General features: G+C 36.3%; 1 pseudogene across 1 annotated transcript; it reads right to left on the bottom strand.

The window, feature by feature from the left end:
* Window positions 1-632: 632 nt before the first annotated feature.
* LOC309825110 (large ribosomal subunit protein uL30-like) lies at window positions 633-1,441 on the bottom strand (annotated as a pseudogene). Its single transcript has 2 exons — window positions 979-1,441; window positions 633-942 (listed from the first exon to the last, which is right to left on the bottom strand). The product of its transcript is annotated as a large ribosomal subunit protein uL30-like (transcript).
* Window positions 1,442-18,615: the final 17,174 nt, after the last annotated feature.

The following is an 18,615-nucleotide window of genomic DNA, read 5'->3' as shown; positions in this document are numbered from 1 at the left end:
TGCCCATAGTGGAGAAAGAAATCACAGTTGGGACAGGGTTCCAGATACCTTTTGGTGTTCTTATCCATATCCTATATATTAAAATAGAAACAAATTGGTTATTTCTGTTTATTTGCATTTTAAAACCTTTATGGCTAACAGTTTGCTTCCAGTGTAAAGAAGTTCAAGGCTCCATAAGCTAGTGTTTCAGAGATTTCAGTGTCCCTGAGCGGGAGCTGCTTGGGGCAGGGGGGTTCACTTCTGAATTGGAAAAGATATAAACACAGTCCCGACTTACGATGGCTAGACTTTACGATTTTTTGACCACGATGGTGCCAAAGCAATATGCATTCACTAGAAGCTGAACTTTGAATTGTGAATTTTAATCTCTTCTTGGACTACTGATACATAGCACGACACTCTCATGATGCTGGACAGTGGCAGCCACAGCTCCCAGCCAGCCATGCAATCACAAGGATAAGCAATGGATACACTTACAAGCATTCGGTACCCATACAACTGTTCTTTTTCACTTTCAGTATTCAGTAAGTTACATGAGATATTCAGCACTTTATTAGAAAATAGGCTTTGTGTTAGATGATTTTGTTTTTTCAATTTGAAAGCAGTCACTGTTTATTAACTGACCAGATTACAAAAATAATCATGGTAGATACCTTAGTTCATCCTTCTTATAAGTCTGTTGATCTGGTCTTCTCTGTCGCCAGCATCTCCACCTTCTACAAAATGGGTAGTCTTTTTCTTCATTCCACCTCGTGGAGAAGACAATTTGAAGGGCCACAGGAAGTTGTTTGCTTCTTTGAAACGTTTTCCAACAGTATAGATCTCATGAATCAGATCCTCCCTGCAGATAATACCGTATTTGCCAAGAGATCGAGCAATCAACACATTATCCGTCAGGGCAATTCGCTTCTTGTTGATTTTGCCATAACCACACTTGTAGATCTAACCACACTTGTAGATCTAACCACACTTGTAGATCAATTCATTTACTGACTTCAGGTTTGGGTACCCCCATGCAATGTATGGTTCCACAGTTCTCAGCTTGTTAATCGAAGCCTTGTTGAGCTTCACAAATGTGCCATTGAAAATCTGACAGAGGCGAAGAAGCTGGAACACCTTTCGAACCTTTGGGCTCACACCACTGATACCTCTGATCCTGATGACAAATGTCAATTTGGGTTCCGCTGGTACGTAGAAGTTGCCGGCTTTTCTTGCCATCCTAGCCATTCGAATTTCAGTTCTGTACATCTGCTGGTATTCCTTGTGATCGTACTTAGCTTTTTCATAGATAAGGCTTCCTCCTTGCCTTTCGAAGCATCTTCTGGGCAAATTTCTTTCTCAGGCGCTTGATCTTAAGCTCTGAGACATTCTACCGCTTTTCCTTAAGGGTTTCTGGCACAGCAGGAAACTTCTTTTTCTTCTCCTCAGCACCTTCCATGGTTCCAGCCAGGAAAGAGGCTGTGTTAGATGATTTTTACCCAACCGTACGCTAATGTAAGTGTTCTGAGCACTTTTAGGGTAGGCTGGGCTAAGCTGTGATGTTCAGTAGGTTCGGTGTATTAAATACATTTTTGATTGAATGGTATTTTCAGCTTACGATGGGTTTATAAAGACATAATGCCATTGTAAGTCTGGGAAGATGTGTAGTTAGTCTCTCCTTCCCTGGGGGTCTAACCTCCTTTTGTCCTGGGAGACAAATTCAGACTGAAGCTGCTCAAGATCAATGCACTGTAAACGGTTGGATGTTACAAGTACTCAGCTGACATTACTGTCCTCATTCAGTTACAAATTGTATACCTGGACTTTGAGCAAAGATACCTTCCCCTTCCTGTTTCAATAATAACACCTCCTCTCTTATCTGTGGGCCCCAAGATTCTCAGATCTTACTCTGCCTCCCTCACCTCGGCAAGGGTTTCTACCCCACTTCCCTAGCCTGCTCAGTGGTGACAATCCCATCAATTTGTATCCTACTCCAAATCCTCACCCTACTCCCATTCCCTAGACAATTAGCCCAGAGTTTCTCCTGGCCCTGAACCTGCACCACCACTAGAGACAAAAACAAGCAGAGAAGCTGAACAGAGAGCTGAAAGACCACTCTTGTGGGTGCTTGAAATTGGACTTATAGAATAACAACAATTTTTCCTCTGGTTTATTGAATCTCTACAGTGTTCCAGATCTTATATTAGATGCTTCACAAACACCTTATTTTGTTGTGAATCTTCTATTCACAACAATCCTAGAATACAAGTATTACTATATCCATACTTACTGAGGAAGTAACTGAAATTCAGAGAAGTTGTTTTGAAATTGGGATGCAAACCCAATTCTAAAAATATACTCTAGATTCTGAAGAATTTAGAAGAGAAAATGCCAAACACTAGGTTTTATTAATTAAAAGGAAAATTAATCTTTATTTGTAGACTCATAATTTATGCCAAATTCTGGCCACATTTTTATGCTTAGTTTTCATAGTTGCTTACTCATGGGATGGAATATTATGCTCATACAATTGAAAACAAAGAAAACATTATTGGAGTTTAAGTGCTGAATGTTGAATTCTGAAATTTGTAGACTAGCAAAATTATGGAATGCTTACAAAACTGATATCTTGCAAGCACTTAGAAAATGGTCGTCATCAAATGCCAACGTGGATTCACTGATAATACTTTATTGTCAATCCATAGAATACAATTGAAGAAATAAATAAATAAATATCCAACTAGCCAAATTTCCATTTAATATAATTACTAAACTCATAGATATGGAGAATAACCAATTATAGTGTATTTGCTTTAGCAAGAGATTGGACAGACACTATTCTTTGGACCAGATGGGAAAATGTAAACCAGATGATAGCACAGTTTCATGCATATTCAGCTGATTTCCTAGATAGATCTAAAGAATGTGGTTTTCTAGAAAACAAAAGTTTTAACTTCATCATGTCTTTATCTATCTTTGATGTATATAGAACTTCCAATGATTCTGGGTCCACACTTGATCTGCCACAAATATTAGGACATTTAATAACTGACCTTTGAAATCAGTTCATATACTTTGAGAAAAGGATATGTTGTACAACATGCAATTGAAAGGTATACAATAGACTTCTTACTTCCTTTCAGTAGAGTAGTAAGCACTATATAGAAAGGCCAAAACAAGCATCTATCAACTAACCCAAGAAGTTGGCCATAAAAAATGGAAATGTTGGCTTCCCTGGTGGCGCAGTGGTTAAGAATCCGCCTGCCAATGCAAGGGACACGGGTTCGAGCCCTGGTCTGGGAAGATTCCACATGCCGCGGCGCAACTGGGCCCGTGAGCCACAACTACTGAGCCTGTGCATCTGGAGCCTGTGCTCCACAACAAGAGAGGCCGCAACAGTGAGAGGCCCATGCACCGCGATGAAGAGTGTCCCTCGCTCGCCTCAACTACAGAAAGCCCTCGCACAGAAACGAAGACCCAACACAGCCAAAAATAATAAAATAAATAAAAATGGAAATGTTAGCTAACAGTTACATTTATTTGGATAGGGCAAATTTGTCAAATTAAAAATATGAATTTTTCATATTTAGGTCTACCTTTTTAGAGTCTTTAGTATGTTTATCATTCAGTATCACTAATAAAAGCACTTCTAGTAGTACTATAAGCATTCAATTCCCCAATTCTCTTAATGATTTCTTTTAATAATATTTACTTTTATGAAAGATTTACTATATGCCTGGTATTGTGCTAAGTGCTTTCTATATATTTCCTTACTGAATCCATACACAACAATATAAGGTAAAGGTTTTTATACCTATTTCATCGATAATGAAACTGCAACTGTGAAGTCAATTCTTAAGTTAGAACAAGAAGTTAGACAGTATTATACACAGCTGATAACTTTTCTTATTTCTTTTTATCAATAATTATAATTATTATTATTATAAGGCCCAGAATTTTGATTTTATGCTAAAAAAAATAATATTAGCATGCATACACACATATACAAGAATATACATATGTGTGTATGTATATATATTTGCATTTTATTTATGTGTGTGATTGTGTTCTTATGTAAATCAGAAAATCTGTATGGACTAATTTTATACTTTATAAATGTGGTCAATGTTTCTCCCAGAATATTATTGATGGTACATAACTGGCTGGCACTTGCAATAAAGATTCCCCTTTCCTTTGCTTTTCTCTACTAAAAATAGTGAAATATTCTTGAGAATGTTTTTAAGATGAATGAATTTTTGTGGAATTCATTTAATCAACATATATCCACATTCTTCAACTTTATTTTATCAAGACGAACTGATGTTTCTTCTACATTATGAATTCTGAGCCTTTTCATAAATATTAAAATTTTCTTTAGTTTTTGACATATAACTCTCAATTCTCATCTCTCATCTCAACAGATCTAATTTAGATTTGTCAAATGTCCATTTTCTTGACCTTTATGGTTCTATATTTGATAGTTACTATAATACCTTTAGTCCCTAGCTCTGTGATTCTTTTTGTATTGATAGTTTTGATCCCTTATCTTTTGTTTTGTTCTTAATATTATGCCTAACTTTTCATAATTTTAATAACTGTATAGTATGTTGAGAGTTTCAGTGAATCTTTGATTAGTTAATGATGCTGTCTCAACACCGAAATGGAAAATTGCTGTTCTGATTATTATCAATCAGAAATATTTCATAAGATCAGACTGGTCAGTCACCATTTTCCATTTTTTCTATAGTTTTAAATTTCCTTTGCTTGTTGATCTGTCTATGTTACTTAATTTGAGAGAGTCCTAAGACACTGGGTGACCTTTAAAGCAAAAGTAGACTGAACTCCATGGGTACAGGTTTTTTTGCATTGATGATCCATTGGTGCTATATTAAAATCAATTATGTATAGAGTATCTTTAATTTTTTTCTTCACTAGTTATCTGTTCATCTTAAGCTTTTCTAATTTACCTAATTCTTTAATTTTCCAAATTCTGTCTTCTTTGTGATCTTCAGGGACAGGTTTAATATAGTTTTAAATTATTATATCTGATTAAATAAAAGAATGAATGCATTCACTTATTTTTTAAGATGCACAAATCTTGCTTTTTTCCTGGGCTAACTAGTGAACATTTCCTCCTATGGACAGCCTGTGAAATAAGAAGAGCAACCTATAAGGTGGACCGTAAAGTATTTGAAAAATCAAAGGTCAAAAGTTAGCAAAAGAAAGATGCAAGGTGGGAACACAATTTCTTGTAAACACTATATGAGTCAAAGGAAAAGGACTCAAAAATAATTTATATGAGAAACTGAACCCTGATAGATTTTTATTGAAATGAAAGTTTTACACTATTTTTGATTATCATGTCAGTATCTCCCAAATATCAGGAAGAGATTTTTGGATTAACTGACTATAATCAACTTTCTTCAACTTATTCCACACTCTTCAAAGTGAGCTAGACTAAAGACTAATCCTTTCAAGATATTATCCTTCATATACATCCTCAGGTGATTTCTAATTTGATGATGTGATGATGACAAGCTCAATATTCTCCAGCTTCCATCTTATTTATCATACTTGGTTCATTTCCAAGGACTAAAGGCCTGAGTCATTAAAAATTATATGCCCCATTTAAGCAGGTTTTCTGCATACTTTACTCAGGGAAAAAGTTGAATGCATTTTCCCCCTTATAAAATATGCTTTTTATGATTAATCAACATTTAAACCTGATATATAACTAGATGCCTCTCAGCCTCATACCTTCTTGGTGCATAATTCTTGAGAAAAGCAAACTTAAATAAAGACATCCTTGCACAATGTCCCAGCCCCAACCCCAGGTAGTTATATTTTGGGGAAAAAAAAACCCAGAGCTGTAAATTCCTTTTATCAGCCTATGCATTTTAACCTGCTTTCATTAAATACAAAAGCTAAAACACCCCTCCCTTCAGGTAAATTTAACCAACTGATTGTTTCAAAATAACAAATCATTTATACTCTTTATCTTACTGCTTCTTTTTTAAATATGCATTTTTATTAAAATATATGTTTTCTAATGTGATTTAAGTGAATACTTATTTTAAAATAAAAGTTTCTGATTGCTAAGATTATTTCAGAGAAGAAAAGATGAACTATACCAATAGCATTCCAGCAAATGAAATAACAGCTATAAAAGATAATAAATACAGCTAACATTTGTGGTAACTCATTTAATCCATACAACAATCCTATGAGGCAAGTTACTATTATTAGTATCTCCATTTCACAGATGAGGAAGCCAAGACAAGGAAAGGCTGATAGCTATGTCAGAGATCCCACAGCTGTGCTAGTTTTAGTAAGTAATGCATGCAGTGTTCCAAGCACTGGAGCTCAAGACTTCATCACCATGTTATTCCCAATCCATTCTCTATTGCTCCATTTTGGAAACTCCCATGTTTTTATTTCTTCATCACTGCACTAACAACCTCTACATGGTCTTCAAAATAATCACTTTAAAATTTTGCTTACTTAATCTTCATAATTATTTACATGCTCCTCAAGGGTAGGAATTTTTCTTTTACTGAAAGGGGGGTTCTATGTTTCTTAATTCTTAACCTGGGACATGTGCAGTTTGAAAATGTGGTTTTTGATACAACCCTCTGCTCATTATCTGCATCTCCCATACCCACATTCTCCCTCAGTTAAGATAGCTACTAAACCTGTTCATATAGTGGAGTATACAATGAGCTTTGTGAGCACATGATACTGGTATGTTTATTCCAAACAGAAACAACTTACTAGAAGAAATTATGGTATTCATTGCTTAAGTAAGGCTTCAAGTTAGAAAGAGAAATTTGGGCAAGGGAGAGTGCTTATTAAAATTCCTCCTTATCTCCCCCAAAAGTACCAAATAACTAAGCTCAACTCAACACAACACTATTTAACAATAAAAGGAATGGAGACAGTGAACAAGGTGTCATGTTGCATCCTATTCTACCACCAGGGCCCAGGGCCCTGCAGAGTCAGGTCTTCTCTTTTTGGGAATATGTGGCTACCGATGCATGTAATGGTTTTATTAGATTGCCGTCTATGAGTAACATCTCAACGGACAGACATATCCCCCTACTCCTCACAAGAGCTGTATCTTCATATAATGTCTCCATCCTAGAAACTCCCACTCATCCAGCAAAGTAGGATCCAATCTTCCCTCATACATCTACCCCAAGGCTGTAGCATCAGAAGCAGAGACTGTACTCTCATTAGCTTGCTTCTCCTTAAGACCCACTAAGAAAAGCAGAGAAATTAATCACTACTGGTCTACTTCAGCTTCAATAAAAGTTTAGTAATACTTAACAAAATATTATTGTGGCCAAGTTTCACTGCCCAATACAATGTTATTTTTAGTTAATGTACTCCAAGCAATGTATTTTTAAAACAAATCATTCAGTATGAAGTGTATTTTTCTTCCTTCTCACCGTAGGAGAAGGAAGTTATCATGTGTAGGACAGTCAAATACACAGTCTGATACCTGCTCATCTTTCCTTCTTGAACTTGCAAGAAATGTATATTTAGAGAACTTCAAGAAATCTTTTTTTTTAATAAATTTATTTATTTATTTTTTGGCTGCATCGGGTCTTTGTTGCTGCGCACGGGCTTTCTCTTGTTGCAGCGAGTGGGGGCTACTCTTCGTTGCGGTGCGTGGGCTTCTCATTGCGGTGGCTTCTCCTGTTGCGGAGCATGGGCTCTAGGTGCACGGGCTTCAGTAGTTGTGGCACATGGGCTCAACAGTTGTGGCTCACAGGCTCTAGAGCGCAGGCTCAGTAGTTGTGGTGCATGGGCTTAGTTGCTCCGCGGCATGTGGGATCTTCCCGGACCAGGGCTTGAACCCGTGTCCCCTGCATTGGCAGGCGGATTCTTAACCACTGAGCAACTAGGGAAGTCCCAAGAACATCAAGAAATCTATTAAATGGCATATGATTAAAAAATAAAAATGAGGCGAGCTCATGTACATATTCAGAAAACAAATGATATACACAATAAACATATAAATTATCAACTTTCTATGATTTCTCATTGATATTTACTTGCTGTTTCCTCATTTGTTTTGTTTTCTACTATCAATCACTAGTAGACATAAGAGATGGGGAAGAGACTCAACATTTACTGAGTTCCTCCATGGTGGACACACTCAACTTCATATTCAATACTTCATTTCAACTTGAAAACAACCTGATAGGATATATAGGCAGGTGGTATTCTCATTTTTTCAGATCAGGGAGTTGACTGCAGGACCATACTTTCTCCACTGCATAATGGTGACAACCAAAATTTTAATATATCAGCCAAAATTTTTAAATAAAGAGAATTATATAGTTTGCTTTCTTTCTTATTGAAGTATAGTTGATTTACAAGGTATACAGCATAGTGATTCAGTATTTTTAGATTATACTCCACTAACAGTTATTACAAGTTATTTCCCTCTTCTTAAAAGGAAGGATTACACAGAGAGGTGACAAAGATTACCAAAGAAGAGGCTGTTAAAAGGGAAAAGAAGAAGTTCTTGGATAAATCCATGGGAACACCGGTGTTTAAGGCATCTCCAGAGTTCAACATCTTAGTTTAGTTTTATGAGAACAAAGATCATGATTCCTAAATTATTGTTCTGGCTCAAGAGTATACACTGGTGCTTCCCTGCCTACTGAATCAAGCCCAAACTTCTCTTTTTTTTTTTTTTTTTTTTTTTTTTTTTTTGCGGTACGCGGGCCTCTCACTGTTGTGGCCTCTCCCGTTGCGGAGCACAGGCTCCGGACGCGCAGGCTCAGCTGCCATGGCTCACGGGCCCAGCCGCTCCGCGGCATGTGGGATCTTCCTGGACCGGGGCAGGAACCCGTGTCCCCTGCATCGGCAGGCGGACTCTCAACCACTGCGCCACCAGGGAAGCCCCAAACTTCTCTTATTGGTATACTAATTCCTTTATAACATATGCTTATGCAATCTTATTTCATCCTACCTTATTTCATCCTACCTACTCAACTTTCAGTGTCTGTCTTCTACATGTGCCTAGTTCATTCTCACTTCCCTGACCTTTTCATAGAAATAGCTCCCTCCTCCTCTCAGCTATCCCAAATCTACACCTTGTTCAATACACCTGTTCAAACCCATTCTTCCCCCACAGAACTTTCCTAGGTAACGCTTCCATTTATCCCTTTTTACTCTCTCATATAGTTAACCCTCGATCATAAAGAATCTTTTATTGCACCCTAACCCATTAATTTCTCTATATTTTTTCCCATCAGCAAAATTGAGGACTAAGGCCATACATTTTACTCCACTTATACTGCCTTCTTCACTCAGTCATCTGCTGTGTACATAGATGAATTCAACAAATTCATGTTGACTTATCTATTGACTTCTGACATGAACAACATACAAATACCCTGGACGCCAAATGATCATTTCTAGAGAACCCAGTAACAAATGCCAAAATAAAGTTATGTATGGTTGAATTTTATTTTGTTTTTAGGTTCTGTTTCTGAATATTAGGGATTTGAAATAAGAATAATGTGCAGGAATTGTACATCTCAATGAACATCTAAGTAATGTATATTTTAACTGAACAATCCTTTGATGGGTGGAAGCAGTGCAGAGCAGGAGAAATGACTGCCTAGGTTTACATCCTGACTTAACCACCAGTTAGATTCGTTATTTTGGCAAAGTTACTTAATATCTGTTTTCTCATTGGTGAAATGGGAATGATAATAAAACCAACAACATAAAGTTTTGATGCGACAAATGAAAGAACATAAATGAAACATGCCATGCCTGGCACATGTTAAGTAGCCAATAAATAAGCAAATAGTCTATATCTTGATTATGGTGGTTGTTATAAAACTGTATACATTTGTCAAAACTCATCAAACAATATATTTGACTTTTACTGTATGTAAACACCATAATAAACCTGGATTTTACAATAATGATGTTTTAAAATGAATAAATACGGGTTAGGCAGCCAAAATCACAACCAAAGTCGTATCACAGATTCCAGCTGCTGCAGACACCGCCACCAATGAAGCTCAGCGTGGGACATTAGGTGTTGCTGCTGACACTACTTGAGCTGCCACATTACTAAAATAAATCCTCATCTTTCCCTGCTTTTTTGCATCACTCACTCCCAATTTAAGGTCCCAGATAGAAGCACATGAACACATAACTGCAAAGGACGTTGGGTAATAGAGTATCGTGCCTTGGCTTCTATAGTAGGAAACTGGCCAGATCTCAAATGAAGGAGAATTCTCAGACAAAGAAAAGAAAAAAGGTCAACTACACTGCAACACTGAAAAGTCTTTCAAATTAATAAGCGCACATCAATGCAACACTGGAGAAAGTATTTAGAACAGCAGCATGTCACCCTCCAAAAATAAACATTTGAAAATATTTCATATTTAATCTCACTAGTAATCAAAGTATATTAAAAGTATAATAATATATTTTTAAAATAAAGTCGGTAAATTCTTTTTTTAATAACCCAGATTTGGAGAAGGTTTGAGGAAATAAGTACTTTATAAACCACGATGAGAGGACCTATTGCTATTATAATATTTCTAGAGGACATTTGGCAAATATCTATTAAAAGCTTCAAAATTTTTCATGGTCTTTGACCAAGTAATTTCACTTCTAGGAATTCAACCTATAACATATTTTCAGAAATACATAAGGACAGATTAACAGATATTGGTTCTAATAGCAAAAACTTGGAGAAATTATCAAAGTCCAGTTATAGGCAATTGATTACATAATTTGTATGATATTGCTTTTACTTTGGAACATTAATCACATAAAATTGTGTTTACACATTTTAATATGAAAGATGTTCACTTCATTGAGATCGAATTTATCAAACATTAATGTACAGCTGATTAAGTATCTTCACTGACACAGAAAAATATTGTAACTATACATGTAAAATTTTGAGTGCTATTAGTATGGTGATATCATAAGTGGTTTGGGGGTTTTGTCCATCTATTTTTCTGAAAATTATTTAACAAATGTGTCTTTTATAATGAGAAAAACAACAAGCTTATTTTTTGAAGTTAGAAATTGTCCCTTCAGCCTACAAAGACACATTTCCCTTAACTAATCACTATGTATCCATAATCTCTCGATTTATCCAAGTCTATTTTGAAGCTAGTTCTGCATTTCCACCAAAACCACCTCTTTCAATACCAAATTTCGTATGTTTACTACCTGCTGCAAATTATATTTCTTTTTATTTGTGTTAAAAATTTCCTCTTTTAAACTTCCAAATAAGCTTTCACAAGCAGGGAATTAACATTTATTGAACACCTACTATGTGCCAGGATCTATTTAAATCCCATTCACATATGTTCGTTCATTTGCATTTAAGTCTGGTTCCAATTATACATAACTCTCATAATTTGACAGACATCAATCATTTTTCATTTTAGCCTGCATATTGCCAGACAGATGAGAGCAAATATTTTTAGATTGTCCTCAGATGGCAGCACTCACATTCTCTTGATTCAGTTCAGGTGCCCTTTTCTGGACATTCTCTAGCTATTCCTCTGGTTGCAACATCCAAAATTCCACACATTGATCTCCTGACTCTAATACCCCTTATGATAATCCCCAGAAATAGCCAGCATTTTGAGAAACATGTTGCTTTCCTGTGGGAGAATCTACTCTTAGAAATCTCTCAAGTAACTCTCAGTTCTTGGGAATGAAAAGATCAGCAGTATAGTTTATCAGTGTTTTTAAAATATAAATGAAACCTACTTGTCACATATCTGAGGTCTTGTTAATTATGTAACAACAAATGCTTCCACAGCAATATATCTCTCAGTTTCTATTTTTCATGAGGTTTCTACCTTTTGGGAGAGGATCTTATTCATTCTTTCCCTGTGCCTTGTCTGGACAAGAAAGATATGGTTCTATCCCAGTTTGATCTGGAAGCCCCAAGCAACATAATTATCATTAAGCAACACTTTTGCTTCTGGGGTCAGAAAAAATCCCAAGGATTGAAAAATAGAAACTAAATCTGTTCTTTTAGTTCAGCAATATAGTAGGTTGGTATTAAGAGGTTTTGTCTAAAAGTGAGTCAGTTTCTCTTTCTCTGTCTCTCTCTCTGTCTCTCTCTCTGTCTCTCTCTTTCTCTCTCTCTCTCTCTCTCTCTCCTCCTTCTTTCTTCCCTCCTTCCCTCCTTCCAGCAAAACACTGTAAACCCATTATAGCTATTGGCTTAAAGGCTCCTTGAAATATGATTGTGCAAAGTATGGCAGTGAGTCACAGAGTAAACTTGGTAACCCATATGGAGCAGGTCTCTCTACAAGATCAACCTAAAAACCTCCAGTTTCTATTCTCTAGGAGCTAATGGGCTAAGGAAACTTGATAACTAACACATGATTTTATATTTCATTTTTAAAGCTTTATTACTGCAATGAATTTGGGTACTGGTCCATAGAGTCAAACCCAAAAAGAACTCCAAATGGAGATAATGAAAATTATGGGGCAGACCAAGAGGAAATCAAGCAGAAGTCCTAAAATAAATCAAATACTCTATAAAGCCGTACATGAATGCCAGGGTCTGTGAACAGGATTACGATATGCCTTATAGAACATTCATGTTATATGAGGCTTTTACTGTAAAACTCATAGAATCTAATGATTCTCAAGGTTTTAAAGGAACTAGAGTTCATGTAGCCAAAACTCCACCATATTTATAAGATCCCTCTTCAACATAACCATCAAAGTGTCCCCAGCTCATGCTTAAACTTGTCCAGTAACAGAGAGATTGTTAACTCCTGAAACAGCCAATTTTAGCTCCAGAGAGCTCAAATCACTGGAAAGTTCTACTGTTAATAAGTTAAAAGCTGCTACTCTGGTCTTTCTATATCCACCCTCTTGGAGGAAGGCACATCTGAGGCTTTCCTAAAAATGAATACATATTGTTCCTAAAACTTCCTTAAATATATATATATGTATAAATATATATAATATTATGATATCTGTGCATTTTTCTGCATCAAATGTCCAAAGTATTCATCAGATTCATAAAAGTGCCTATGACTCATAAAACTTAAGAATCACTGTTCTGTGGGTAATACAGAATAAATCTAAACCCTATTCTACATGAGTTATTTGAAGACAAAAATTATACAGCTGTGAGTCTTCCATTTTCAAGCCAATCACATGTAATTCCTTAACCTGTTTCTCATTTATTCAACTCATTATATTTCTTCAGTATGTTAAATGTTCCCTGTAAGATACAGCCCCCAAACTGGGCACAATACTCTAGGTATTTTACAGCATAAATGGAACAAGTTTGTCTGCCTCCCCCCTTTTCTGGATGCTCTACTTCTATTAATGAAGCCTAACTCCAATTATTTCTATCAATTGGGCCATTGCTAGCTGCAGTTGCTGAGGCCATTAGATTGTGCTACATAAATTAGACTAAGCATGATGGAAAAGGGGCCATAGCCCAGTCAGCACAGCTCTTCACTTCCCTGGCATGATGCACACCCAGGATCAGGAGTCTTGAGAAATTGAGTCACAAGGCAGCTCCCTCTATAAGTAGGAAGACACTCTTACCATACTTAAGAGCTGCAAGCGGTACCTACCTTAATACCATCTAAGATGATTATCAAAATGCCTGGTTACATTTGTCAGTGGACTGTGTCTACTCAACATTTAAGAAAAGAGAATTCTTTTCTCCCCTCCATTATATAAACTTAATACTTCCTTACCAGAATCTTTGCTGGAGGACAATGGAAAAAGGATGTTAGTTACTCTTCCTAGCTCTTCTGTATAAATATGGAGAGAAAGTGAGATTGAAGACAGGCACCCAGAAAGGTATATCAACTGATGAGCAAGTAATTCTTCCAACTCCTCTCCCTTGAACCACCTCCCTCGTTAGCTCCCCACCCCTAAAATATGCTAATCAGACTGGTCCATGCACAAGACTTACATCATATTATAATTTGCTAGTGGACTAGTGTATTCTCAAAAATATGAAACTGTAGTGCCACAACACAGGTCAGTGGTTGCCAGAGCTTAGAAGTTGGGGCAAAAAGGATCTATAAAGGGATAGTATGAGAGAATGTTTTGGGGTAAGAGAATTATTCTTCATCCTAAATATGGTGATGGTTACAGGTAACAATATATGTGTTAAAACTCATGAAGCTATACACCGAAACAATAGTCTATTTTACTTTATGTTAACTTTAAAAGTTTTTCTCAGAGGGAAAACAAAAAAAACCTTGTCCAGAACCCCTAACAACCGTGAAAGAGAAAGAGAGAAAGAACTACCTCCCTTAATTAAACTTTATGTAACTAGAATGAAACCTTCTCCTTCTTATCCCTGCTTCTTACAACTCTTTCTCCATAAACAACTGGATACATGGATTTTGGTGGAGTTCTCTTTACAGATCCGGGAATTAAAACCTCATTTAATCCAAAGTGATTCAGTTTATGAGTGGGAAGCTTTCTTGTATCAGAACTTTTTTGCTGTGGCCTAAATTCAGCCTCCAGTGAACACAGCCTCTAATGATCCAAAACCAAGTTCTAAGGTACGATACTATTCATCCACTGACACCACAGATACAGCTTTAGGTGCCTAATGTGCCTGATTTGTGTCGCCGTTGCAGTGCCATCCATCAGAGAGCTGGAGCTCCTGCTCTGGAGATGATGCACTGGTTTTCAGACTTTTTTTCTAAATATGATAAGGGCCTGCAAAATGCAGGTTGATTCATAAGTCAAGCACAAGAAAATGAAAAGGAGATGGGTTATATGTATATGAAAGGAAAGCATGCTCTACGAAAAATCTACCAAGTTATCAGTACATAAGCATGGGTTTTTCTTTAACACAAGTGAGAATTAACAGAGAAGAAAAGAGTAAGGCGGATCCAACAAAGATTTTTGTCAAAGCAACTGCTTGGTCTTAGGAGGCTCCGCCAGCTGTCTGGATGAGTGAGGAATCCGCAGCCATGGCTCGCTGGTTGCAAAGCTGGGAAAGGACTCAGAACTGAAGCCTCATTGCCATAGGAAAACTAACTGCTGCATTTTCCTTTTCCTCATAAAACCACACATGAGAACTGCTAATAAGTTTCACATTTCTTGGCTTTATAAGAGAAAAATCTTAAGATGTGCATAACTTGGCAATACTCTTCGTGTTTGGAAGCTTGATGGAGTTTTCAGTGTATTCCTACAGGATGTGGCTTTTTTTTTTAAAGTAAAGTTGATTTTATTAAAGAATTCCTGATACCTGTATCCCACACCCTTTATGGTTTGATACCTATTTTCTTTTTTTTTTTCTTGGTATTCCCAACATCTTATTATGAAACGTTTAGAACTTACAAAAAAGTCAAACAGATTGCACAGTGAACACCCAAATACCCACTACAATTCTACAATTGTTAACATTTTGCTATATTGATTTCATCACTTATCTACGCACCTAGGTAGGATGTTTCCTTCTTATTCGCAAGTAACAAAAAACAGGAAAAGAGTTGATACGAGAAGAAAAGTCACACAGGTTCTAAACCAGTGAGAATTTTTAAAAAATAAAATAATCCTTTTTTTAAAAAAGCCTTAAAGATTTAAACAGAGGGCTGTAGAGCCACATCTATCTAATGCGTTTGTTGTCATGACTCCTTCAAAATGTTTAATCATATCATGCCTACTGATCCAAATTCCCTTATCACTTCTAGGAATTACAACAATCTTTTTTTTATAAAGATGGCAATTTACATTGTTTTTGGATGCAATAAATATGTATTAATATCTATCTTGTACCATGCCAGAAATCGTTCTAGGCATTGGGGAAAGACAGATAACCAGCACTGGGGAAAAACAGATAATTAAGACAGAGTTCTTGTCTTCAAAGTGTTCGGTCTAGCAGGGGAGACAGTCTAGTCAGGAAGATGCCTGGACCAAAATCCAGTGAGGCAAATACAACCATTCACAGGTCTTCCATGAGGTCTGATTAACCGTATCAAGTCTTAGTTCTCTTCACAAGAAAATTAAAAATTTGTAACTATGTGAGGTGATGAAATTACTGTGGTAATCATTTTGCAATATATACATATATCAAATCGTCATGTTGTACACTTTAAACTGATACAGGGTTCTATGTCAATTATATTTCAATAAAACTGGAAACAAAAACAAACCCTATGGGGAAGCAGAAACTGAGAGAAGGAGGGAAACCTTCCCTGAGACTAACAATTAAGTTTTCTATCAACAAAGCGTGAGTTGACCAGTAGGACAATGTGAGGAAGAACATTGTTAGCAGAGACGGAAATGTGCGATGACCCTGTTAGTTCTCACAAGTGCCAGCTCAAAGAGTCAGTCAAAAACCACGTGAGGCTTCATCTTGCCAAGAGTATAGTGGCTTCTGACATAATCACTCTGCACAGACTAAAACAGTGATCAGGCTCAAGTTGATTGCATGTGATGTAAGTGAAATAACTCAAAATAAACTGGGCTTCTTACGGGCTATAAGTAATTACCACAGATCTTTCTTTACTATGGTATTTGAATGTGGTATATTGATAAAAAAAGAACAGACATTTCTGAATCTATTTGATGACATCTCATCCAGAAAACAACAAAAATGCCACAGTAATTATCACTTATCAACAATTTGTAAGTATTTTTACAACATTTATATACCAGCTTTTCTGTGTTCCCTATTCCTCCATTGAATGTGATTTTTTTTTTTTTTACAGACATGGTATGATAAATTTATTTTTGGTTAAGATGCTATCTATGCTATTTTTGTAAATTGGGAATTTACTACCTGGAGTTTTTCTTGTCATGTCACTTTGAATGAATTAACATCAAATGTTTCTATCTTCACTAGCCTAGAAATTAGGAAAGTATACATAGATTTATGACAAAATTACCTGTGAGTCTTGAAGAAAATGGATTTGTAGTGTGCAACCGAATCGACACCAGTCCAAAAACTGCAGGGTGATTAGATGGCTGTAATTAGATGACAAAAAATAAAATAAATATGTTAGAAAATGAAAGCTATTTATAAAAAAATTTTATAATAAAATAAATGTCCTAGTCTCAATTTGAATTCATTAATAAATAAATATAGATTTGTCTCATATTAACAGACAGCATGTAGAGAGTGGTAAAGCCAGTATTCTGATAGCTCTCACTATCTAATGAAAGTGGGTTTACTATGAAGGACTTAACTGGGATAAAACTCATTCCTAGGAAACTCCTCATACGGAGGCTTCAGAGAAGCTTTGAATATCTGATACCAAAGAAGGAAAGACTGCTCTAAGTTGGAGATTCAATTACCTAATTATTATTAAATTTGCTAGGAAGAATCAGTACCACTCTTCTCTTATAATAATGAAGCTGAAAGGGCAAAGCTAGAAGTAGTTCCAGGATTTTCATTATGTTATCTATTCAACAATCTCTAGCATATCTCTGCTCATGAATTAATATCTTACTTAAGAGTGCCTTTTCTCCTAGCAGGATGAATGGTACCTTAAGTCAAATGCTATATTAAGTAGATATGAATCTGCAGAGTTGTAAAAAGAATCTATACTATTTTACTCTTATTATGTACCATCATCAAACAGTTCTATTAACTAATTTACTGTACTTTGCTTTACTATTAACATTATTTTGATAAAATTATACATTATAATATATGCAAATTCTATTTTTATAATATTTGCTTTCTTGTTTATAAAATTACTTCAAGGTAGTGGTTAATTGATTCGTGCCAGGGCTACTTTGAAGGTTTGTCTAAAGCAACACTGAAACTGAAAGATTTTTTTTTTTTGACAGCCATTAAATATACTCCCATCTTATGCACAGCTCACACAGTGGGATACAGCAGTTCACTTAGTGCCCCAGCCTACCAAAGAAAATTACGTAAAGTGCATTTTTGGTCCTTTCCCCTGTGCTCTCAAAGAGGAAAGATATTCCAACCTCAACTTTGCAGCAAAGTTACCACCACATAATGGTATGGCTGGCAGAGCTGATATTTTTGTTAAGAACTGCCAATTAAACAAAAAACCACTTCACTAGAATAAAATAATAATAACTCTAGCAAATAGACAATATACTGGGCAGTTTGTTCAATGTGGTAGAAATAGTCATTGAATTATTAATCTTTTGCCATTATGATAAAATAATTTGGGACTTGTCAAAGAAACTGAACTATACTTATACGCCTATAAATTACACTTACAGCACAATATCATCTTGTGGGATGTATATCTGTAAAGTGAGCTGGCAGTCTGTAAGCATTAAAACATGGCATAGCAAGTTGTAAATTTACTCCTCTCTTTTTTTTTTAATATATGTATTTATATATTTATTTTATTTTTGGCTGCGTTGGGTCTTCATTGCTGTGCGGGCTTTTCTCTAGTTGCAACGAGAGGGGGCTACTCTTCGTTGCGGTGCGCGGGCTTCTCATTGCAGTGGCTTCTCTCGTTGTGGAGCACGGCCTCTAGGTGCGTGGGCTTCAGTAGTTGTGGCATGTGGGCTCAGTAGTTGTGGCTCACGGGCTCTAGAGCGCAAGCCCAGTAGTTGTGGCACACGGGGTTTGCTGCTCGGCGGCATGTGAGATCTTCTCGGACAAGGGATCGAACCCATGTCCCCTGCATTGGCAGGTGG

The sequence above is a fragment of the Grampus griseus genome, assembly GCF_964374135.1.
Source record: "Grampus griseus genome assembly, chromosome: 7".
Taxonomy (NCBI): Eukaryota; Metazoa; Chordata; class Mammalia; order Artiodactyla; family Delphinidae; genus Grampus; species Grampus griseus.
Note: the sequence above shows the minus strand (reverse complement) of the source record. Positions and strands in the feature narration are given on the sequence as shown.